The sequence below is a fragment of the Episyrphus balteatus genome, chromosome 3 (genome assembly GCF_945859705.1).
Source record: "Episyrphus balteatus chromosome 3, idEpiBalt1.1, whole genome shotgun sequence".
NCBI lineage: Eukaryota > Metazoa > Arthropoda > Insecta > Diptera > Syrphidae > Episyrphus > Episyrphus balteatus.
Window position 1 is genome coordinate 4,275,165 of NC_079136.1, and position 26,528 is coordinate 4,301,692.

At 29.0% G+C, this 26,528-nt stretch overlaps 1 protein-coding gene across 1 annotated transcript in view; it reads left to right on the forward strand.

The window, feature by feature from the left end:
• LOC129917181 (octopamine receptor beta-1R-like) overlaps positions 1-26,528 on the forward strand; it is a 122,075-nt gene that overhangs the window by 1,468 nt on the left and 94,079 nt on the right. The window lies entirely within an intron of this gene.

Below are 26,528 nucleotides of genomic sequence, written 5' to 3' on the forward strand. Positions count from 1 at the left end.
TTATACCAAATTGATAGCAAAATAAACACTTTGAAAGCCGTTAAGTGAATGTTTTTTGTTGATGAAGGACCATCAGTATTTGATTTGGGAATATATACTTATACGACTACGAGAGTATAGCTTTTATATGAAAAAGAGGTGAAATTTTGCGAAAAGAGGTTCTCTTCTTTTTGGAAGAAAGAAAGGAAATCCTTTTGCTTGTACGCCGTCATGCATAACAATTAGTTTGTCGAAAATGTTCTCCACCACGATTACTTATACAAAAAAAAGAAAGAAAAGTTGAAAAAAAAGAACAAGTGTATGGGGTTTTGTTGAAAAGTAGAGAGATTAGTTCTGAAGATGGTGTAAGTTGTTCGTATATGTAAGTATGATGATGTCTATAAAAGTGGCTTTAATAGAGGGTAGTTACTCTCTCTTGAGAAGTGCTATAAAAAATATTTGAATTTATTAACATTATAATGTCGTTTATTATTTGAAGAAAAGTAGGTAGGTGGTAGGTAGTTGTTTTATTGTTTTGATAAAAGTTTTTTAAAGGAATTATGTTTATACTTTACTTTAAGTTTAAGTTTGAATAAAAATAAAATTTGGAATTTTTGTATATTTTTAAAATTCAGTCTTTTAAATAATGATGGGATTATTAACTGGTTTATAAGATAATTTTGATGTTATTAAAAGTGAACAAATAATGAGGCTTTTCTGATTAAGTCTAAGAAATATTATAAAAGGTGTCCCATAGGAACTACTTTTTTTGCGTATCCATAAATTCAACATTTTTCCTATTTTTTTTTTTCTTTTGAAACACATAATATTATTTTATCTGAACCTTTAAGGTGTTATTCTTGTTAAATATTTAAATGCACGAGCTTAGAAGTTATTCTAAGAAAATAAGCATTGTTTCAGTTCTTGGAAATAGGAATATTTTCTGAAGAAAATTCTTTTCTCTTCATATTTTTATTTCCGAGGAAAATTGCAGAAAGGAAAAGATTTTACTATGTGTTATGAATTCAAAGCCTTAGAGGTAGTGCAAAAAGTAGTAATTATCATGGAAATAATGTAGTGGTTCTCTTGAGTTTCAGTCAAGGTTCTTGCAAGGCCTTTGCAAAAAAAAAAAAACCTCAAAATTTTAGCTTTGAGTTGAAAATTTAAGTTACTATAGCTGTAAATTTGTTTAAAAAGATCTAACAGAATTATTTAATGTCTTGTTTAAAATTTTTTTTTGAAAAATTGTAAATATAAGTCGCTTTTTATATAAAATTTATTGATACTCCGAATTGATACGAATTTGATGTATACAGGGTGTCCCTAAAGTTAACGTCGAAATGAAAACGGTAGATAGGGTAAGTGGTGACAGTTATCAGAAAAATAATAAAAAAAATCGCAGCCATATATTTTGTGAGTTATGGGCATTTGAAAAAAAGTCGAAAAAATGGTCTCTCTGTGACGGTTTTTCATGTGCCGTGACTACAAATCTTAAGTTTTCTCATTTTTTTCTTTTGCTACGCAACCTTAAATAACCTACCAAATGCATTCAAAAATTTTAACTCAGCTGCATCAGTTTTAAAGCAAATATTACTTTTTTGCCCAACTAAGTACTAAAAAATTTTACATGACTCTAATTCAATGAACCGTGGTGTAAAAAGAATGCTGTACGATGTTTCGGCAATTTACCTTAAAAGTTGGTGTCTTCAATTCTCTTTTCAAAATGGTATAACATTGTTGAGAATATTTCATAAAAAACCTAGATAATTTTTTTTTTCTTAAGAAATCTGACTTTTTTATTAGGTAATTTTCCCATATTATTTAAGTTTTTGTGTTCTGAAAGGTTCTGAAAGGGTGACCATTTTTTCGACCTTTTTTTTCAAATGCCCATAACTCACAAAATATATGGCTGCGATTTGTTTTATTATTTTTCTGATAACTGTCACCACTTACCCTATCTACCGTTTTCATTTCGACGTTAACTTTAGGGACACCCTGTATAAATATTTTATAAGAATCAATTTTCAGAAAACAAATTTTCCTTATTTTAAATAACATCTTTGCAAAAAAAAAAGTTACCATACCATTTTTATGAAAATAGTATAATAATACTTTATAAAGAAATTAAAAAAAAACATCCATTCTTCTTCAAAAAATTGAGTTTTCAAAAAAAAATTTTTTTTTTTTGTCGAAAAATATGTTTTTAAAAATTTTATAAAAAATTTCGTTGAAATCAGCTAATTGGTTTGTGAAAAATTTAGGAATCTAGAAAATGCTTCTATGGAAGCCACTTTTACCAAAGGCTAGAAAAATATTTTTTTTTATTGAAAAAGGAAGGAAGCACGGGAGTTTTTTTTATTATAGCACCTCAAAATTGATTCTTTAGTTCCGCTCCACGTTTAGACTTTTTATTTAATTGATCGAATTTATCAGCCTTAGGCTCAATTTATTGACTCTCCATTAAACTTAAATCGCCATTAAAAAAGGGAATTTTAAAATTAAAAACCAAATTCGTTTAATTCAGTCTCTTTTAAGGATATTTTTGAAGTTTGGCATCAGTAACTAATTGAGCATTAAATTTAAAAGTCGTTTTAGTTAAAACACCAAATTCGACCTTTTAAGAGGAATTTTTAGAGCTAATGAAGGTTTTAAACAGATGTCGTTTTTGATTGGCTCTCCGGAAGCGTCCGGAATCATTCAGAAGCCTTCTGAAAGCGTTTTATTTGCACGAATATGACAGCAGAACGCTTCTCAGAAGAGAAATTCTCTTCTCGATTTAAAATCGGAATTCACTCGAGAAGCACTAATACACGAATATTTAAAAGTCAAATTAATCACTCAATCAATATTTTTTTTATTTTTTTAAATATATTAATTTTTTTCCGAAAAAAATTTTTTAATTAATTTTCAAACTTGCCTAAAATATTTTGGAAACCAACTTCCCTATTAATTTCTTCAACATTACCACTTTTTAAAAAATTTAAAACATTTCATTTGAAAAAAAAAAAAAAATAAATTAATATAAATATTTGACATTTGAAATTTAATGTCGTTTTCGATTGGCTCTCCGGAAGCGTCCGGAATCATTCAGAAGCCTTCTAAAACCGTTTTATTGTCTTTGAAATGACAGCTAGGACGATTCTCAGAAGAGAAATTCTCTTCTCGATTTCAATTCAGAACCCACTTAAGAAGCACTAATACATGAACACTCACATGTCAAAAAAAAAAACTCCGTCAAAATTTTTGGTTTTTCATTCAAGAATTTATTATTTTTTGAAATTGAATTAATTACAAAACAAAAACGGATAAATAAATGCCATGGAACAATTGATATCATCATCTTCTTCAGCGTAGTCTTCAAAATTATAATTTTTCAATGTTTTTCGTTTGCAAGAAAAAAAAAAAATACTAAAAATATTTGACATTTGAAATTTTACACAAGCACAAAAAAAAAAAACAAAATTGAGTGGAATGGATTCAAACTGTTTTATTGGATTTCAGAATGAGTGAATCCTTGAGTGAAACCAATCGAAAACGCCAAGAATTTCTATTTATTCAATCTCCATTAGCGTTAAATGTCAAATTATATACTATAGGTCGTTTCAAATCAAAAGTCCCATGGAAAATTGAGCAGAAATAAAAAAAACTCATTCGCTTACTGGAAGGAAGCATTTATGAGGCAGCTGAACTTTTTCTAAAATTACGATAAAATAATAAGGAACAGTTTTTGATATCACTATTTTAATTAATTGATCCGTCTGTGAGATTCACTGGGTTATAATCAGGAAGCGGAGGCAAGTCTTCCCGGCTTGCATCACTCCAAATCCGCGGGCAAAACAAAAAACATACAATTATTTAATTATTTATGATTTGAAGGCAGTTGGGATAACTTGCCAAAGATATTGTTATAGGACTAGGTGAAGATGGACCAGAAATGTCCAGTTTATATGATAGCAATTCATAACTTAAAATTCCATTCACATTTTTTCATTTGTATAATTGGACAGTAAATATTTTATTTTTATTTTTCAATTATTTTGGAGTCGTCACCATAGAAATCAGTAATAAACAAATTCAGATTTTTCGTTTGTTTATTTTTTTCTCTAGCATTTCTTTCATTCAAACAAACATGATTTGTTGTTATTTTTGAGTTGATTTGTCGCAATGAGCTAATAAAATTGAGTTTTTTGTTTATTTTTTCCAAATTTTATTGGAAAGGAGAAAATAAACTCTGAGTCAGGACTTTTGATTTGAAACGACCTATATTTTATTATTTGTTATTTGAAAGTTTGTCAATTGACCTGAGCAATTATTAAAAAAAACTTAAATATGGGTAAATGTCTATTTTCTTGGTTTTAAGTAACGTCGCGTGGTTGACCAAAAAATTTATAAGAACTCAATCGAATGATGGAAGGAATAAATAAAGGAAAACGGGCCGATCAAAATGTCTATTAAAATATGGGTATGGGTTACATTCTTCAAAGATAGGCCTAACATTTGTGTAAATATTGTGACGGATAAAGATCAAATTCTGGTTAATCTATTGCCGATTTTTTTCTGTGTGTCCCTTTTGTCTCCAATCTACTGCCAAAAACAAGCTAGCCAGTTGATTCTTGAATTGCGTTTTCCGATGAAAATCGCTTATATACCAAAACCAGTTGTCTTTTCTTCTAAGTTACATTCGACGGTTATTTTATACCGATGCATGTGCTTGTGCATAATGTAGTAATTCGTTTTAGGAGGATATCCCACTTTAAAATATCAACATATATGTGCTTCTTCATCCTTTTTAAAATATAAAAAAAAAATATATCTGTTTAACTTGACAGAATTTATAGCTTTTAACAGATTTTTTGTATCAAAATAAATTAAAATTCCCTGGGATTTTTTTAACAGAGTTTTAAACTTAAAGTTTCCATTAAAAACAAAGTATTTAACTAAAGGCGAGTGAATAAATAGAATATTTAATGTCGTGTATTTAATTGCGTCAATAGTTTAATGGCGTTGTTAACTAAAACGATGAAATCCAATATTTAATGGAGGGTGAATATATTGGGCCTTAGTGAATTACAACTATCAATCGATAGTTGATAAAAATTAAATTTCAATAACTTATTACTCAATTAGAAAACACTTTTGAAAGCAGAGAATGGTCCTAACTGTATTAAATGAAATCTAATTACAAAATTCCTTTAAAAAGTAGACCAGTTTTCCTATAAATTGGGTTTAAAAATCTCAAATTTCAGTATCGATTGATAGTTGTAAGTCACAATACGGGTGTATAACTTTTGATTTGAAATATGAAAAGAAAAAATATTAAAAATTACCGCTTTTCAGTTTTATATTCTGAATTGATGTCAAAAATGTTTACATATTTTCAAAATTAAATTCAACTGTACTCAGATGAAAAATATATTTTGCACACATATCTTATTAAAAAAAACCCCAATGTTTACACGTTTTTAACTTATGATTGAATACTAAATTTTTTTGTTTTAGCTAATTGCATAAAACTTAATTTGAAAGAAAAAAATGTTACGAATACGCCGTAGTGACTCACAGAACATGTAAAATGATGTAGTTGTTTCTTCTTTCTCTTCAGACTTAATCAACTGTTGCGCTCCACAGAACCCCTTTGTGGTCGAAAGAATCAAGAAGTCCTTACTGTTTAAATATGCAATTACTTACTTTTTTGACTCAGTGTTATAAGTGCAACAAACTCTATTTTCTACATACCCAGAGTAAAGAGTTATATTAAAATTGTCCTGAGGCTTATCCCACAGCTTAAATCATGATCGTAAAATAGATCCCCCGTTAATAAATAAAAATAAAACTAAAAATAAAATGTTTGATATTCTGTTTGCTGAGGCATTACTTTTTTAATGCATTCATACTTCTATCCTACCTGTTTGTTTAACGAAGCTAATATAAATAAATGATATTTTTTGCGGTAAAGTAAAGACTCAAAGACTCATATATGTTTGATGTTTAACAGAAAAAAAAAAAAAAAAAAAACACCAACCATCATCATATTTTTGTCCATATTAAAAACTCCCAAAAAGCAGATTTTTGTTCTGAATATTTGAATAACAAATTGCAATTCACCTATAATTTGTATGCCCAGCCCATAGCACCCTCATCCAAAACAGAACACAAGAAAAAAAAAATATCCTGTTTTATTCCCTTTACCATCACCTGCAAAATAAATGAGCCCGCCTAAAAGTTTAACGATACAATTCTATTCTTGTGTCATTTTCATTCGTTTTTTTTTTGTTTGTTTGTGTATATTGTTTTTTTTTTTTTTTGTTATTCATTTCCTTTTGTTTTGGTATATTAAGTTAAATAAATGAATACCATTTCGAAATCAAAGTATACATTTTGAAAAGACTGTGAAGCCTGGGTGTATTTATTACGCACGATGAAATCAAGGATATCAGGTATTTTAATCAAAATGTCACGCAAGCATCCAGATTCAGAGACAAACATCCAAGATTAAACTTTTATACACGGCCCGTTGCGTTACTTTTTTGTTTGACAAAACGGATGCAGAGGGTCCCAATTCCACCGTTTATAATAGTAGATCTTGTCAGGGAATATGGTAGGTTAGGGACGCATTACTTATTCATGCCGGATAGGACTCCCTAGATGGTATACAGCTAGCTCACTCCATCATACAATGGGACACTTACTCGGAGGTTGTTTATAATATCCTTTTACCTTTTTCGTCTCTTACTCTAATAGGTTGTGTATTGGTTTCGTATATAGAAAAATATATCCATGATATAAATTTGAGTATAAAATACCAACTTTATTGAATAAACCTTTAGAATGGAACAATTCTTATTAAGCGTGTTTACTATTTAAAATGTTTGTTAGAAATCTAAGCACGTTTAAGCTATCAAGAGCTTCTAAAAGTCATACTATTGTTTTTTTACCGTAATATTTTTTAAATTTTTAAATTGAATTACAAATTCTTTGTGAAAAGTAAAATTTTCTAATGAAACAGATAGAAATGAAAAAACCAACATTAAAAATTTTTTTTTTATATTTTGAAAGCAAAAACAAGTAATTACGACCTCGTTTGGGTATTTTATTTTTGAATAGCCCAGCACTTTGAATTTATAATTAAAAAAAAAAATAAACAGGCCAATAGTAAACAGTTATTTGCTGAAGTAAGGACATAAAGTGCCACAATCAGCCATCCTTTTTCACCCGGATAATATATTCTGGCTATGAAGTTATGGGTGAATAGAGGAAGAGAAACGTTGACACGAGGTAAAAGATAAATGGAAAACAAGGTCGTGAGAAATTACTCAAGTGGTTTTTTTTAGGGTTTGAGGGGTACGTAAAGTTGTAGAATATTTATAAAAATTAATTTAATTGCATTAAAATTAACTTGTTATTTGTAGAAATTAATTTTAAAACAAAACTATTTACATTTTATTTCAAGTATCTGTCATCTAGCTAATGATTGTAATTAAATCTTTGTTAAACTTTGTTATAATTTGAATATTATGATTAGTAAAATGGTAAACTCCATTTAGAAAATGTAATTTATCTGAAGATGGGAATAAACATACACAACAATTTAAGCCGTTGACTTTGAAAGTAGAAAACAAACATTTGCCCGAATTGTGCTGCTATGTGTCATGTTTGGCAAGCAATTCACTGTTATGATATAAATTCACGGTGTATTTTTTCCAAGCATTTATATTTTCTTAAAATCTCTTATAATCAAAGAAAAACATTTTTTGCAACAATTTTTACTTTAAAAAAATGTAGCATAATAATACTGCATTCGTTCTTTAATTCACTTTTTACGAAATAGCCTCCTCCTTTATTTAATAACGGGTATTAAAGAAACAATGCTTATGTGTCAAATGAAAATTCACTTAGAGCATAAACAACCCAAACTAATGTTTCGAAATGGTTACTTAATCGTAAATAACGCACGTGTATAACGCATTATAAAAAATATAACTTAAAAAACATAATTCATTACACAGGACAACCTTGACTACTATCGGGAAATGGAGGAGAAAATTGCCATAACAAATCTATTGGTCATCCATAGAAACTTCATGTAGGTAAACTGTTTAGGTTTATCTACGGAGCAAAATGATACGTATACGCCATAGTGACTTAACATTACCACTGGAAAATAAAATATAGCTTTATTATCATGTTATTTAAAGAAATACAAATCTCTTTTGGATTAATGCAACTTTCGTTTCAAAATGCATGTTTTTATGGGTGAAAAATGGGATTGCTGCAAGCGAAAGCAAGCTTATTCGTTTCATCGGCTTTTTTAGTTTATTTCGAAAGAGTTATCATAAATGAGATAAAACAAAAATAGGGATATTCATTATGGTCTGATCTCTATATATCGAAGCAATTTTTCTTTTCCTTTTTGACTTCTTTCTTAATTTTCTACCAGTTTAATTCTTCGCCCAATCATGTTTGCGTACTTTTCTTTTTGTTTTAGTCATTATATTGTCGCCTAAATGTAATTCGATGAATATCTTAATGTAAGAAGTTTTATAACCAAGACCAAGATGTAAAAGTCGTAAATCAAAACTATTATATTTCCATTTTATCAGTTGAAATACATGAGTTTGCCAGTTGATAGACCTGCCTATGCCTAGGCTATCTCTATTTTTGATCTTGATTTAGACAGTTAAAAATCTTTTACGATTTTTACAAAAAAAAAAAAATTATTTAATAATTTTAATACTAACTAAGCACCGTCTTTAGCAATTAAAAAACACTCCCTATAGTCTATTAAACACTTTTATGATTCGTGAAAAACATTTTCAAACCAAATTTAAGTACTGCATTATTTAAAACATTGTTTTCAGCATGTCTGACGGTTTTGCATTGTTCTATGTTTGAGGCCAAGATATGTGTTAGGCTTATTGTCATGAATTATATTCATCTCAGCTGCGGGCATTTACTCCCAAACGTGCTGATCACTGAGCAACAATCAGGATTCTTTTTTTTGACGTGATAACGTCTTATAAATCGATGAACCATTTCGCGGCAAAAATTTCAATTAAAAATTAAAAATAAACCATTATACATACAAAAATCTTCTATAAATAGGTCTGTTTAATGAATCTGATCCGCACAGAAAAGATCCGAAAAGTACAGGTTTGAAAAACCTTGCCCTAAACTGTTCTACAAACTGTCATTTTGTGTTCCATGAAGTTTTCCAGCACAGATTAGTTCAAGTTTTTCTGCTCCTATTTTTGAGGTAGAGCAAACGAGTGAGAAGTGTCAAACAGCAACTAATTTGTTTTATTCTTACAAAAATATATTTAAATAAATTCAAAATAATGACAATTTGTTTAGAATCTTCTTAATATGAAGAAAAATTCAAAATGTTAACAAAATATTCTGATTAATTATAATTTATTTAAATGAAAAGTCATAACAAAATAATTATTTTAATTTTTAGTTTCAAAACTGATAGGCAAAATTCAACCCTATAAAATAGGAAGGTGTACTTTTCTGATCTTTTTTGTTCTGACAGTTTTCAAGAATTTGTGCTGTTCTGATCTTTTCTGTTCCAATTTTTCTTCATTAAACAGACCTACTTATTTGAAAGATAATAACCTAAAGCTTAATCAAAATGAAGGATTTTTAAAAATTCCGTCATTTAATAGGTAAAACCTAAAGATGAAATTTGAGCTAAAATCTAAACGCGAAGTTCTAGAGAGTTGATTTCTTTTTGCTATAGATAGATGAGACTAATTTAAGAATAACTGCATTTAAGAAAAAATTCTAAAAAAATTTTAAACTAAGCTATAACGTTTTGTTTGAACGTTGCACACGTGTTGGGGCTATGAATAAATGATGATTTTGGGTAGGGAACATTTTTTTTGACAATTCTAAAGGTGCCAGGTGAAAGATGAGGAAAAACAAAATTAGGTGTCTAATACGGATTTTTTTCCAACACTCTGCGTTTCGAAATATGAATTTTTGAAAACTCCTTGTTTTTTAGGGGTATTTTTGGGTAGTTTTTGATTTTAAGCTTTTTTTTGGAGCATTCAAAAAATCTCAAACTTATAGGACATGTAGGTTTTAGCTTTATGTGCAATAAATTGAAATCGTTTAGTGAGTTTTGACTGAAAAACGGAAGAAACAAGTTTTTAAAAAACACGTTTTTTGACCGTTTTTAACCGATTTTCATCGTTTTTAAATTTTATCTTTTTTCTTTAATAGATAAAGGAATAAAGTATATGGAGTAATGATAGACCATACCCATGAATAAATGTGTGCTAAGTTTCAATTATTTTCGTAAACACAATTTTGAGATAACGGTAAAATAAAATTTTAGAATTCAACAGGTTATAACTTTTGACCAATAGCAGATTGAAATTTTATTAAACTTCTATGATACAATTACCTTTCATTTGGTATATCACACAAAACGGTAGACTAGCTACACAATGTTAAATCAAGAAACTTGCGAAAAACCTCAAAACACCAGTGGAGATCTGTTGTCCTCCGAAGAGCCAGCAGTGTGGGAAGTACCGTAATCTCAGTCTGGAAATTCGACATGGTTGACTTTAAAAAATACTTACTTCTCTTTGAAATGAGATTGATACGTCATATGAAAGGTGAAATAATAAGCTTTCACATGGTATAAAATTTTGTTTAGGTTGTCATACAAAAAAATTGATTCCATAGCGTGAGAACATAAAAATTCATGTTTTTTTGCTTTTTTTAATGAAATTCGATCGAGTTAAAAAAATTCTAGCTCTTTTTGTAGATGTCTCATAGACCTGATCTTTGAGCTAACACAATAAGCTGGTATTAAATTTGTTATAGGTTGTTAGGGAAAAAATGGAATTAATGACGTGAGAAGATAAAAATTTATGTTTTTTTTGATGAAAATGATTGTTTTCAATAAATTATTTTTATACTTTTTGCGCATTGTAAAAATTTAAAAATGGTTTTATTCCTAAGAAGAAATACTTGGCTTTTAAATTGCATAATTTTTTTTGTAACCTTTTAAAATAAAAAATTAATATAATGAGAAAATAAAAAAAGGTATTTTTTTTTTAGCTTTTTCTTGTAAGTTATGATTGTTTGAAATAAGTAAAGTCAATTAACTCATTTTACGACGTTATCACGTAAAATCATCGTCCGTAAACGGGCTTTACAGACAACCTTTTTTTTGAACAAAATTAATTCAAAATTGAATTTCAAAAATAAGTCCCACTCCTTATCCACTCACCTACACTATTGAAATTGCTAGCACGGTCTTCGATATAAAATTTGAAGTTCTTATAAAAAATTTATTTTTTTGTTTTGAAACAGAATCTTTTAGTTTATTAATGAACGCATTATTAAACAATTATTTCTGCATTTTATATCGATCCATAAAAGCTTTTGTATTTTATTTAAAAACTGTATGTTCTTGTTCATATTACTCTCAAACTTCAATCCATTTTAATTGTGATTTGAAATGTCATGCTTCTATAAAATTTGATCCACTGTCTGTCTACCTTAACCTTCAAAAATTACTTTACCTTATACATAATTTATCAAAGCAAACATTTAAAAAATTTTAATTTGTATTCAATTAAAATTTTCAAAATCTCTGTGAAAAAAAATTAGTTTTCAATTTGTAAGCTTCTAAAAATTAAAACACACGTTCCCTCTGTGAAGATGTGAAAATTAATATTTTCTTCAAAATATAAATTACAATCCACGCACTACTTCACTCTGACGTTCTTGTATCAACCATAAATCGTATGAAATGAAGAAAAATACAACGAGAGTAAAGAGGATTTTAACTCCTTTCGTCTCAAAGAATTTTCCAATTAGAAAAGAGATTACTTTGATGTTGAATTGAAAAACATGCAGCAAGTTTGAACTTTTGACAAGGATGATGAAAAAAAGATAATTTTAATGAAATTATAGTTAAGCAATCAAAATGTGTGCGAAGAATTTGTTATTAAAAAAATAGTAAGTACGTTTTAATACCTTTTACCCTTATGAATTTTTGTATTAATTAATGACATTTATAGTTCACGTGTGTGGTCCTGATCTGTTAAAGGTTGAAGGTATAATACTCAAAAGGCGAAAAACAAAAAAGGACATTGTGAAAATTAACAAAAAAGAAATGCCTCAAATTTTAAGTAAAGTGTGACATTTCAAAGAGAACCTTCAAGGTAATTTAAAATACATCAATTTAATCTAGTAAATGGGTAAAAAAAGACCCTTCACATACATGTGAAATTCCAAATCAATAAAAAAAAACCCTTTGTAAAAAAGTTTCCTTCCAAACCATTACTTAAGGGTTTTGGCTTTATTCTCATACAAAATAACCCGTTGTAACTGACAGCTTTGTTCTGTAAAAAAAAAGTTAAAAGAAAAAAAACTTAGGACTTGAATGATTTTATTGAGAAAATAAAATCCATAAAAGGTCAAACGAATTCCATATCTTTAGAAATGAATTTGGCTCACGATTTATTCAAAGTAACATTTGAAATTCAACTCAAAAATATATTAAGCCAATTCAAAAAGGTTGCGAAAAGATATTTAATGCCATGAAAAAATATTTTAGGTCAACTTTTTCGAATCAAATTTATATCTATGAAAAATGTTTTTCTTTGAATCAAAAATAAAAAAAAAATAAAAAATTGAATTAAATTATAGCTCCGGTTCGAATGGTGTGAAACATGATTTACTTTTATTTTATTTTTTGAAAATTTAGATTATTTAATAAAAAAACATATTTTTCTGTAAAAGTTAAAGCCTATTTTTATTTAAAATTTTCTCCAGCAAAATTTATTGCATTTTAACTTGCTAATAAAAAATAAGAGATGGGTTAACTTCACTGAAATTACATTTTTAAAAATAATTTTACATCGTAGACATTAATGGTGTTAGTATGTGTGTGGGTATTAAGTGGGATGCGACCAATTGAAAGTAATTAAAAGACTAAAAATATACAAAAACGAAATCGCCACATTGATGGTGTCTGTTGGTGGTCTGTAATACTACATATTAGATAGAATTTAGTAAAAGTATTTAATGAGTGGGGATATAATCACAAAAAAGGCTAGAGGCCATTTGTTTTTGCTCTTTAAAATTAATTTGGTAGATTATAATGTTTTTGGCTATTTTTAAATAAATTTAAAAACATATTTATTTTTAGAAAACCTCTAAGCCATCGCCATTTAATTTTTAGAATAATAAAGAGCTGAGCTTGAATTTAAGAGATACAAAGATACAGCAGATTAAGTGAGATTTGCGATTGCATTAATTGTCAAATATGTACAATTTTGAACAGATTAACATCATGAGAAATATGTAGAATTTTGTTTTAATTTGTGAGTTTTATTTTATTCAGAGCATTGGAATGAGAGAATACATTTATGTTGCACTATATATTTATTAATTTTACAGAAAAAAACTGCATTCAAATAATTTGGATACCATACTAAATTGGTCCTATATAAATTGTTCAAACCTGTTCTATTTTTAACTTTGAGATCAATATTGTCCATATTCTCTAGAGGAGACATTTCTAGAACCAAAATTAACGGTAAATATTCTTATTGTTTAGCATTTTTCTGTGGATTGTGGCAACTAACAGTGGCGTATCCAGAAAAAAATTTGGAGGGGGCTGGAAAATTTTTCCAAAATGTTTTATATGGTGAATGTACGAAAATTTTTTCTATTTTTCCGACTTCCAAAAAGGAGGAGGTTTCCAATTCGTGTTTTTTTTTTTATGTTTGTTACCTCATAACTTTGGATCGAGTGAACCAATTTCGTTCGTGAGTGAACGATCGTTCTTTTTGTATTGGAAACTTGCTGCTGAACTTCGTTCAGTTCTGGCCATATAAACTATTAAAAAAAAAAACATAAAACCCAGTTTGGATCCATGGAAGTCGGTTTTGTTTTTTGATAAGAATGATTATTTTTATTCATCTTTGATCGAGAGAAAAGCACTGTGCTGCGGTACTGAAAGTGGTATAGTAGCATTTAACTGCTCTCGACTTCGTACTACAACTGTCTCCTCCTTTCACATTCAAAATAGTGTTTTCTTCAAAGTTCTTGTGTTCCAAACACTTTACACAAACAACGAAGTGTTGAGTAATCTTTAAAAAAAAACACTTTATTTCTTTCGAACTTTGCTTACAGATTTATTCGTACTTTGTCCAAAAATTGCAGATTCATTGAAAAAGGCACCAAAACAGAAATTAAGTGAATTGAATTCGATCAAAAAAAATTTAAATGAATGAGAAAATACAGAATACCTATTTTCACTTTCGGCAAGTGAATGGTTAAAAAAGTGAAATGCAGAACGTAAAAGTCTCAAAAACTAGTTTTTAATGAAATTCTTTTTGATTTTTAATCCGAAATATATACTTTTTCATAATATGTTTTGTTTTTTAAATATAAAAAATTTGTATTTCCAATATCTTTGAGAATAATATTATTTTTTTAAAAAAGTAAATATACTCAAGACAATAAAATATGGCGTGATTGCATTAGAAGCCTTGCAAAATTTAAGTTAAAAAATGAGTTTGGACTTCAGCCAGCGTAGAGCACGAATTTAAATAGTCTCAAAAACCATACTAGCTAAAAATGTTTAGAAAAATAACAATTTTAAAAAGCTACAATTTGCTTATATTAAAAATTAAAAAGGACAGTCATTAATTGTTCAGATTTTTGTTAAAAGTTCAACATTCAAAATTGCTTAGAAAAATTATTGACAAATTTTATTGGTGCCGTAAAATTACGCGGAGCGAATAAGTCCAAATTTCAAAATTCAGCTTTACGAAAGCGAAATAACTTTGAATATTATTTTAAACATTTAAAATAGTTATTAACTATTTTTCCCGTGAATTTAAAATTTAAACGTGAATTTAAATACGTAGACATCTGAAATATTTAAAAATAAAACTGAAGGAGTAAAATACTGCCGACCCGGTTTTATTTCATTGTGTCAAGGTGGAATAAGATCCAACGTAAAAATTGTAACTCTAGCCATAAACACTTGGTGGTAGCACCTTCAAGATGTTGTTGTTGTTCAAAAATTATAATGTAAAAATTAAGGGTTATATTTTTACTTGCGATATAGGTAGGTACTATATATCAAGTTATGCATTCGTACAAAAAAAAAAAAGTTGAGATAACATTATTCCATGACATTACGATGGTAGAGAATGCCAAAAAAGTGGGTCCCGGAAGTCCGTCTGTCTGTCTGTCTGTCTGTCTGTCTGTCTGTCTGTCTGTCAGTCTTTTGGATTGGATTTTTTTTTTGAAAAATCAAATTTTCGAAAACAGAACATTGAATTTTTTTGAAATTTTGTTTTTAGATGTTGATTTAGTGATTTCTACAAAATGGCATACCAATTTTATTTTAAAACTTTTTTTCCAAAAAATTATTTATATAAAAAATTAGTTTTTGAAAAAACGGCTCTAACGATTTTGAAAATTTCTTTTCTAAAAATGTATCTTAATATATCAATCAAAACTGCATACTTGTTCTGGAGAACAATTTGATTTCAGATTTTATTTTATTTTTTTTAAAAACGAATTTTATTTTTTTTTAATTTTGTTTTTTTTTGTAGCTATATAGTAGGTACCTACATTTTCCAAATTTCTAAATAAAAAGTCTTAAAAATTTAAGCTATAGAGCTCTTTTTTTTGGCAAGTATCAGTCAAGTATTTTTGGGTATTTAAAGTAGGTCTAGGAGAGCTCACTAACTCCGTAGGTGTTGTAAAGCAGAGTTTACTTCATGAAAATTTATGACTCATCTCTAAAAGGTTAGCGGGTTGACAGATAGACTTCAGCATATCTCTCCAAATCTTCCCCACAAACATTTTACTCCATACCTTCAATTTAAGATCACTCCTGTCTTATTTGAGAAAATAACCACGATACTGTGAGACAAAGTAATAGTAGGAATTTTCTGTAAAATAAATATGATGTGCGTTAAATTTGGGCAGGAGTGTATATTGAAGTCTTAAAATGTTAACTAATAAATTCAAACCTCCAAAACTTTTCAAGATATAATGTGTACTTTTTGAACAAAATCATAATGGGTACCTACTTTTTTCAAGTATTATTACCATAACCATTCTAACTTTTCATCAAGTGTTTAATAGGTATATATAACAAGCTACGCTTAAACAATATAAAACTAATGGTTCCTCTTGACCTTTTCCTTCCTCTTATTTTATTTGGTTCACAATAAAAATTACTTTTTTTTTTCTAGAACAAAAATTTTCTTCTATCCTCATTTCTTAACTTTCTTCAAAATAAAAAACAAGGTGCAGACAAACTTTTGTAATTAAAATACGGACGTTACGTAGCTTTTTGTAATTTTTTGTATGGTTTCCCCTCTTTGCATGGGTGGTTGAACTTTAATTTTGGGAGGTATGCGAGTTTCTATGTAAAAAAGAAGATATAAATATATAATTCATCACCAAGAACGACAATTTGTCTTCAATAGGCTTTTTGGTAACAACCAATAATTATTATAAATATATTCACACGCGTGGAATAGAAAATTATGTACCTTTACCATAATTAAGTTATTCCTCGTGCACAAGTTAACTTTCTATTTGTCTGTGAACTTTTAAAAGTAAAATACAAATTAAATTCAAGGATCTGTTGATTCGTTCTTTGAAACAAATTCAAATACAATTTTAAATTATTTGTTGGAAGTTTAAATTTTTAAAGGACAATTTGTGTAATCACACTTTTTCAATATTGTGTTGCACTTGAATTTTAATTTGATCCTGATTTCGTAAAGTCACAATTATTTCCCTCGACTATTATACTCGAATGTCTCATACGTCTGTGACTTTTAAGGGTGATTTGATTTTTTTATTCCACCTTGTCTAGCTAACATTTTTAAAGTGGGTGTTTTGTAAATATCTATTTTTTGCTAAGTACCAAAGGGCATTTATTATTTCTTCACTCCATGGACTTTGTTAAAGAATGTTAGTATGGTTTCTGTTTTTGTTTTCTTCAGGAAGCTCTTCGGTTGCATATGCCGCATATTTTCAAATACGCCTACGTACTTGTTTACATGGATTCACATTGTTTGTATATTCTTTTAAATTGCTTGAATTTTTAAAACTTTATAGAAATGTGGTAATCGTAAATAAAAAAAAAACGAAAAAGTTAGATTCATTCGTCAAAGAAATAAAAAAAATGTTCCAGCTACCTAAATTATTTCATTCAGTTGCATTTTTAGAAGAAAAAAAAAAAAAAAAAAACAAAAATGAAATACAGTTTAGAAAAAAAAATTAATGAAGTTGGTTAAAAATGCATTTGGTATTAGTTATTATTATTAAACAAAGCCGTAAACCAAAAATTCAAAAAATTCTAATCATTAAAAATCCAGATTTGGAAAAGAGGGTTTAGATTTTTTTTTTGAAAATCCAAAAATAAATTTTTTGATTTTTTCTATTGATTATTTCAATTATTTTGAGAATTTTCCACTGTTTTTAGTCATTTTTCAATCAAAAAACAATGTTTATATTGCTAATTATTCTGCTCAAACGTTATTTGCTACCAGTAGAAAGACATTATAAACAATTTTGAACAATTTATTTGAAAGTTTAGTGATTTTTTTTGAAAAAATTAAAAAAAAATCGAAATTTTTTACATTGTTCATCGTTTTTTCGCTGTTTTTGTTCTCTTTTGCACAAATACATTGCATGTTTTCCATTAAAAATTAATTTAACAGTTAATTTAGTGTTGGTTAAACTTCGACAGTCTATCTATATCATCGATAACAAAAAAAAACGGGTATATCGATACTTCACAAAACTATCGATAGTTGCAATACTTCCAAATTATTTTACCACAAGGCTACTGATATTATCGATAGTTTTTTCTTAAAACTATCGATACAATCGACAATGGAAACTATAGATATCTACCAAACACTATGTTAATTCGTTGTTTACATCCAATGTCAAACGAAAACTTAACTTGTAGTTCAAATTGTGTTTAATTAATTTCAAAGCTATCGATAATATCGGTAGCCTTGTGGTAAAATAATTTGGAAGTATTGCAACTATCGATAGTTTTGTGAAGTATCGATATACTCGTTTTTTTTTTGTTATCGATGATATAGATAGACTGTCGAAGTTTAACCAACACTAAATTAACTGTTAAATTAATTTTTAATGGAAAACATGCAATGTATTTGTGCAAAAGAGAACAAAAACAGCGAAAAAACGATGAACAATGTAAAAAATTTCGATTTATTTTTAATTTTTTCAAAAAAAATCACTAAACTTTCAAATAAATTGTTCAAAATTGTTTATAATGTATTTCTACTGGTAGCAAATAACGTTTGAGCAGAATTTTTAGCAATATAAGTATTGTTTTTAGTTGAAAAATGACTAAAAACAGTGGGAAACTCTCAAAATAATTGAAAAAACTTAAAAAAAAAATTTTGTTCAAAGTCGTACCGATAAATCGAAAAACTAATGACGCCAATGGATTTCTCGGGTCCGAAATAGGGCGAAACAGTTATTTGAGCGCCTGTCAAGAATTTGGACTTGCACAGTGTTATCCACAAACATTTTTTGTTCTAAAAAAATTTGATTCGGAAAAAGCTAACGTTGTAGCTCTTTATGTCTTTATACAGAGACATACAAAGAGAATGGAATGAAAAACATAAAAAGAGGAAGACGAATTTTGGAATTTTCGACAACGTTGCGTTCGACACTCTAGTCCGAAAACTTAAGATGTTCATTAGGTCATAAAACTGTGGTGAACATTTTTTATTTAAATGAAGATAAATTTTTGACAGAAGGTTTGTGTATTTTTTCCAAAGAATGAATCCAGGGGCGTACATACCATTGGGGCAAGTGGGGTGGTGCCCCGGGGCCCCCAACACGTCAGGGCCCCATAAGAAGACAATGAAGAAAAGGCAACTAGTTATAAAAGTATCGGAGCAAAAAGATAAGATATTTGACATGAATCACTTCGGACACAAGGGAGACAAATTATATTTTTCAGTGAATTGGTAGCCAGCCTAATAATATTTCATCTAAAAAAAAAAATATTACCTCAGGGGTCCCAAAAAAATAAATAGCTTTTTTGAAAGAAAAATTACATATTACCTTGGGACCCCATAAAATATTACTTCCATAATCTTAGCGACCAACAAATGATATGTACATCAGGGGCCCAAAAAAAAAAATAAGTGGGCGTATACGTACTTTTTTATTTGTTCTTATTTTCTATATCAAAGGGGCCCCAAAATTTAGTCTTGCCCTTGGGCCCCGACAACTCAACGTTCGCCCCTGCCAGGAATTGAAAATATAAAGTAAAAATTAAGAAAGCAATACAACATTATGAGAATGTATTAAGAGAAAATTAATATTTTTTAATTTATTTCCCTTTATTGATGATGAATAAAAAATTGTTAGTGAACGGTAAACAAAGATAAAATTCACTTTTGTTGTAAAGATTTATAAATGTTTTTAACATCATTAGTTCTTTTGTTTTGCAGCTAAAAAAAAAAAAAAAAACTATTAAGCCACATCGAAATTGTATCCCAATTTACAGAGCTGAAGGGCAGGCTAAATTTTTGACAGCTGAAATTTTTTTCTTTTCACCGGCTAAATATTTAACCCAATTACCACCATAGATCCTGAAATTAATTCTTCCTACGAAAGTTTTTTGGTATGAACGGATTCTATGAAAGTGCCTAATGGGTAGGTCACGTATTTGCCTTTTGACCAGCATTTCCTCACGCAGGCTTTTGGAACTTAAAAAAAAAAAACAAAGATTTATTCAAAAAAAAAAACGTCATGTCTTTTAAACTAGATAGGTACACGGAATTCTTGTCAGTGAAGAAATTAAAGTCAAATCAGTTTCAGCGGTATTCCATTTCGAATCTTTTTAAGTTTAGAATCCATTTCATTTCCACTTTAAATTTCCATAACGATCAATGTTTAATGTCTATTTTTTAAATTTCAAATTTCCTAATATCCAATAAAGGAAGTAAGACGAAATTACTCGCAAAATGCTAAAATTTCTATCCTTAAGACTTACCTACTTAAAACTTCTCCAAGAATATTTACACAAGATTGTATAATTTCTCAAGAAATGTATACAAATTTCCCTTAAACACGATACATAACACATTAAACAAGCTATAAAGTAAGACCTTTATCTACTTACGACACAATAAAAACATAAATCTTCCTGATTGGCGCCATTGTAATAAACTTTTTGTCTCTTTTAATTGTAATAAATCAACGACCTTTATATTTCATCAAAACATAATAAGCACACCGCAGCAGCTTGAGGGCGGGTCGACAACAGTTTGGTATAGCGGCATGGCGCATATAGAACTAATTGTTACACACGCTTCAATCATACCTCTACAAAAACCTACGAGAGAATCATCGTCGTGTTGATGAAGTGAATAAAGTTTGCGTGTCAAGTTGCACTCAACTATTTCAATAACATTTCTCAACAATTAGTGAAAATACACTTTTCACCTGTTATGTTGATGATGATGGTTTTGGTTATTGAAACCTACTCAATCATTTAGTTGAATGTTATAAATTAAATTATCTGTCCTTTTTTTTAGTATTATACTCAAATAGAAATTAATTGAAAATCCTACTAAATTAAATTATTTTATCAATAAAGATGAAAATAAAAGAGAAAAATCAGAAATCAAATTTCATAACAATAGAAAACCAATTGAAAAAAAAAAAAACAATGATGGTGTGATTGATATTGCTACTACACTACTCTGGTATACTAAAGTAATCTGAAGATGTGTTCTTCTATTATCCTTCCATTGAAGCGAAATAATTTTCTATAGAACATCATTCAATATATTATTATTATTTGTGGTCGCATACACACATAATAATATCAACAGGGTGGTTTTAGTTTTTGAAAAACTAAAGAAATCTTAAAGGAGTAGTAAGTTATGGATACGATTGCATGAAAACTTACGTATAACTAAAGGAAATATTGCTTAAATTTTAGCTTACGAACTGAGGAAGTCCTTAATTAAATACTGAAGTATTCTTTCACCCTCAGTTTCTTATTTCAACTTGTTGATCCTAACTGCTTTGGCATCTTTTATGCTGGACTTCCAAAACAGACAGTTTTTTTCATCAAATAAATTATTTAAGTCCCAAAAAATTACTTGTGTAAAACAAGAATCACCCTGTTTATTTATCATTTATAAAAGAAGGAGGGAAAAACATGAAATAAAACTAAAAACGAATGTAGGTACAAATATATACCAAAGAAAATAAAAAAAATAAATAAAAATAGAAGGCGATATGATGTAATCGCATCTGGATCCGGGGGGGGTTTGCCTTTGCCTACTGAAGCATAGAAATCACACTCACCACAACCCACCACACCTACCACCACCATTCCAGACCGGATGGAATCAAAAGGACTTTCTCTTTATGTCCTCGTTAAAGTATTCATGAGAAATATCAAAGTTTCTTTTTAGCTGGAAATTTAATTTGAAAGCCATTATTTATTATTTTCAACAATTTTGATCATCGTGTATAGAAACAGTGTGTTGTCGGTGTGAGATGAGATGAATGTGATGGGAAAACATCAAAAATATAAAATATTATACTATTACCGTTAAACAGCTTCTTTTTTTTTTTGAAAACATAAACAAGTGTTTCTAAGTAGCATGTCAATGAATGTGTACTAATATGATAAATTTGTATACATTCCTTAGAAAAAAAAAATTGGAAAACATGATAAATTCTTAATGACTCTAGAGAAGTTATAAGTGATTCAATGAATCGCAAAAAAGAAACGTAATGAGGTAATTTTATAATTGGAATTCTGTATTTATTGGATTATATGTATGTGTTTGTTTTTAATTTATTAATTTTTGCTTATTTATGTAATCACTAAGCAAATTAAAGGTAGTTTTAAAAACACATTTAATAGTTTAAGCTGTATTGACAACTATTGGTTAGTGTAAAATCGACGAGCTACGCCTAAATGAAAAAACTTCAATCAGATTATAATTATTTTTTTAATTGATTTTAATTTTTATAATTTTAGCTTTCTTTTAAAATTCAATTAAGTGTGAGATTTTAATCAATTCAAAATCGTTATACTAGTGAATCTTTGGAGTCAAAAAATTGTAGTAGTTGACTTCTCAACTCCTTGGCCAAGCCCTAAATATTTTGTAAACATGTCAGTTTATATTTCATTTGAATTACAATATTTGCATGTTCAGAGTAATGTAGTCTTTAACGAATTGAAATTTGTTGTAGGTATGTGTGTTTTTAACGGTTGCTCAGCTTAACTTCTTAAATAAATTTTAAGCAACTACGGTTGTCTTCAAAGAACAGTGTGGGCTTATTTTGTTCAGAAATTTAAAAAGCTTAAAATGTTTCTCAGCCACGTTGTTTCTTTAAATGCTTCTGAGAGAGCAATTAACTCAGCTTCTGTCGTTGAACTCTTTTTTTATATCGCTGTAAATAGAAAAGTTAAATATTTTTTGTTGAAAAATACCCCTATTTTTTTACCAAATGAAGAGACTTAAAAATAAAAAATTGCACGTCTTGAATTTTCCTTTGTAACAAAAAGCAATAAAATACTCACTAATTATTTAAAATTTAAGATTTGGTTGAAAACAAATTTAAGAAAAAAAAGTAGGGATAAAAAGCACAGACTTTTGTATATATAGCGATACAAAAAAAAAAAAGAAGAATCTTAAGAACAATCTTTTCTCGGAAGGTTTTTTTTCATAATTTTGATAAAACTGCTCAAAACTTAAAATTTTTTTTTTTTCGTTTTTGGCTTGTAACTTTTTTAATGTTCAGATTATCGAAAAAGTGTTCTTAACATAAAAGATGAACAGAAGTCGAGATATTTAATAAAAACTTAAATCCAAGATGGTGGCCGAAAGGTGAGCTGTAGCTCGAAAAATAAGGGTTATGATATTCACCCGATTCTCTGTCGAATGAGAAAAAAATTGTTGGTGGTACAAACTGCTATGTCAAATTATAAATGCAATCGGCTAAAAGTGAAACACAGATCTACTTTATACAGCTCCAACTAACAGCTCCTTCGTTCACAAAAAATATTTACCCTGAATTTGTTTTGCTATCGGCTCAATTTGCACTTGCTTGGCTATGAGTTCTTCCTTTTCAGTGTTGCTTCTGCTGAGTTCTGTTCTGAGTAGTGCTTGATTGTCAAGTTTCCTACGAGTTTCTATGGGTAAATGAACAAAATCATTCGTTCCGAAGACCTTAAGGCCCATTTCACACGTAGCCGGCCGGTTAGCCGGTTTTTTTCCAAACGTTTTCAATTTATTCGTGTGAAGGCGCCCATAAGAACATGTACCTAGCAACCGACTAATCGGGCCCTAAGATTGCTAGCATCAGGTTTCGTTACAGCTCGTAACGAAAACCTGATAACCTAACAACAATGGCCCGCGGTTGGTGTAATGATGCTAGGTACATATACTTAAAAATAAATATCTTTTGAAACGTTGGCATCAATAGAACCGAATGCCAGGAAACAAGTTTAGAACAAACCTTATCAAAGACCCTCAATTAGATCGTTACGAACGGTCTAATTCTTCAGTTCTTTTTTTTTTCATTTTCTTTGCAGTAGTTTTTACACTCACGCCACAAATTTTATCAAAGGATTTTTAGGTGTGCAATCTCAGCGATTTGATATCATAACGTATTATTTCTCTTCAAAATAAAAAAAGTTTTACTTATTAAACATGTTTTTTTTTTCTCATATCTTGAAAATGCTTCTTTGTAAAGAAATAAATAAATGTAATTTTCTCAATGTCATTTTCTAGAAGGACTCGTTTAGATAAGATATAAATTCTTAACCCTTTCGGATTCAGCGTTACTCTCATGTAACATTTTTTTAAAAATTCGTAAAAAATATTAAATTAAACAATTTTTTAGGTTACGATGGCTTAATTGAAAGATAATAATGCCTAGTTACTGGATTATTACAAAAAGTTAGTCAAATATCATACCTTTAATTTTTTTTTTCGAGAAAGGGACTGAAATTCACATTTCTTTTTTTTTTTGGAAAAATTTTGCGATTTATTATTTTGGAAAATAACTTTTTGCTATTCATATTTCTTAGTTGTGATGTTTTTGACCCGATAATACCGAAAAAACATTTTTTAATATTGATTTTCATAGCTTGGGTTCGAAAGGGTTTTAATAGGATTATATTGTATTTAGGTAATTAAAACACTAAATTCACGTCCGATCGATCAATTCTTTTCCCTTACAAATTCAGTTTCTTAAATTGATGAAACAACCTCTTACCCGGTCTATCAATTTTCGATACTTTTTGTTGAATATTTAAGAAGGACAGGGACAAGAATGAATTGTTGTATATCCGTCAACATTTTCCGTCCATTTATCTTAAGCTTTTGTTTATTTTTTGTTAACGTGACAATTGATTTCTCCACACGCGTCATCGTCACCTTGTCATTTTCTGTTCATGACAGATACTTTAGAAGAGCTCTGTTTCTTAAGAGTGATGACACTTCTTTTGTATCAATTGTCTAAGAAGGTGCGAGTTCACCTTTAAACGATAAGATTTTTCATCTTCTTCATCACACAATCTTATATTTATGTTTTATTCAAGTCTTGATTTTGGAAGTTATCTTTAAAGGCAGGTAACAAGATTTTCTCTTATTTTTTTTTAATAATTTATTTCCTCAATCAAAAGAAAAACACGTGTTTCTTTCACTTTGTGACCTCACAATTATTTTTATTGATTCTAACTTCAACAAAAAAAAAACCAAAAATTTGCCAAATCCAATTTTAACCACTCTAAATGCCTCCACAAAACCGCACTCACTGTGAAATTGTCTCTAAATTGAATTTAACGCTCATCATCTCAGGACATCGAAAACTCATACACACACAAACACACTCTCATAGCTATATCCTCGCAAATACACATACAAACCCTTCACCATCCACTGACCTAAATATTCGTCTGTCAATTTTGTGCTCTTCCAAAGAAATCGGTTTTGCCAGATTCCTGCCAAAAAAGACCATTGCGCCATTTATTTATTTATAGAAATAATCCTTTGCATTACTTGAATTAAATTATATGTTTGAAATGGTTTTTCGGTTAATGTCGTTTTGATGTTAAAAAATTCACACACACCAAAAATATATTCACTTTGGCTCGGCGCGGTGCGGTGGCCCATTTGGAGTCGAGTTGAGTTGCTTGTTAAGCAATTGGAATATGGTTTTTGTACGAGTAAGTGAGTGTGCAAGGACTCTCGTGAGGGCAGGCAGGCAGGCAGGTATCTAACCATCAATAACTACATTAGCATTATGGTATTGAAATGAAAATGTCGACGTGACAAGTTAAGCGAATTACAGGATTAAGGCAGCCAGCGCAGCGGTGGCAAATGTGGGCTTCAATATGGGATTTAGCTTCCGCATCCTTTCATAAAAACTCGTTTGTACGTAATGACTATATCCGAAAGTATGTATATACGAATTGTAACATTATGAATGGGTGGGATAATCAAGATATGGGAACTCCCATTGGGATATCACAAAGGTCTCACTTAGGAAACAATCATTTAACACAAATCCGGAGGAGGGTTTTTTTGATGTTGAATTTCACTTCGGTAAATTGATTTTAAACACACTGGCTGTGGTGTATTTTTTTTTTTTTTTTGATACAAAAGGTTTGTCGTAGATTGAAAATTCTTTGACCAAAAAGCTTTATCCCAGCTTATGTCTAACAATGTTTCTATACCTATTATTTATACGTATAAACATAAATATGTGTTTTTGTGTAGGTATACTTGAAGTATATATGACTCTTCCATTATTGCCTTACTTTTTGATGATGAAAAAAAAAAAAGTGTAGAAAAAGAAAAGAAATAAAAGTTTTCTCCCCCTTAAGTCATTTTGTTGTTGACTTCTCAGGTGCGTATATACCTTTACTCTTCAGCTAAATCTGTATAACCACTTTGGTTCAGCAATTTTAAACATCGACAGCAGCACCTTAATGAAGCACTTAAAGGCCCATAAGAAGTAATGTCATGGAAAATTGGCCAAAATGTAATTTCGCTGTGGCAAAAAAAGTTACTACTTGCTTCTGATGTATAACAGAGTTTTTATGCATGGATAAAAGCGTCATATAGACATAGCCGTAGATGAGAGAATATTAAGGAAGGGGTTCTGGTTGAGATTTTGATGTATCTTAGAATCGAAATGTATGATGAAGTTGTTAATTTTAGAAGGCTATATTGTGACATAGACATTAAGAAATCTCATGCTTAAAATTCGGAAAAAATATATATAATAGCACTCAGTAGAATACAAACTGATTTAAAATGAAAAGTTAAGAAAAAATGTTACTCATACGCCACAGTGAACTGTTAAATTTAGGCTCTTAAAGCTTTAAAACTAATATTTTCTATCTTTATAGTCATATTCATATATAAATATACTAGCTGACCCGGCGGACTTCGTTCCGCCAATTCTTGTATTTATTTCTAATTTTCAACTCTGTAATTAGTTAATTTTCA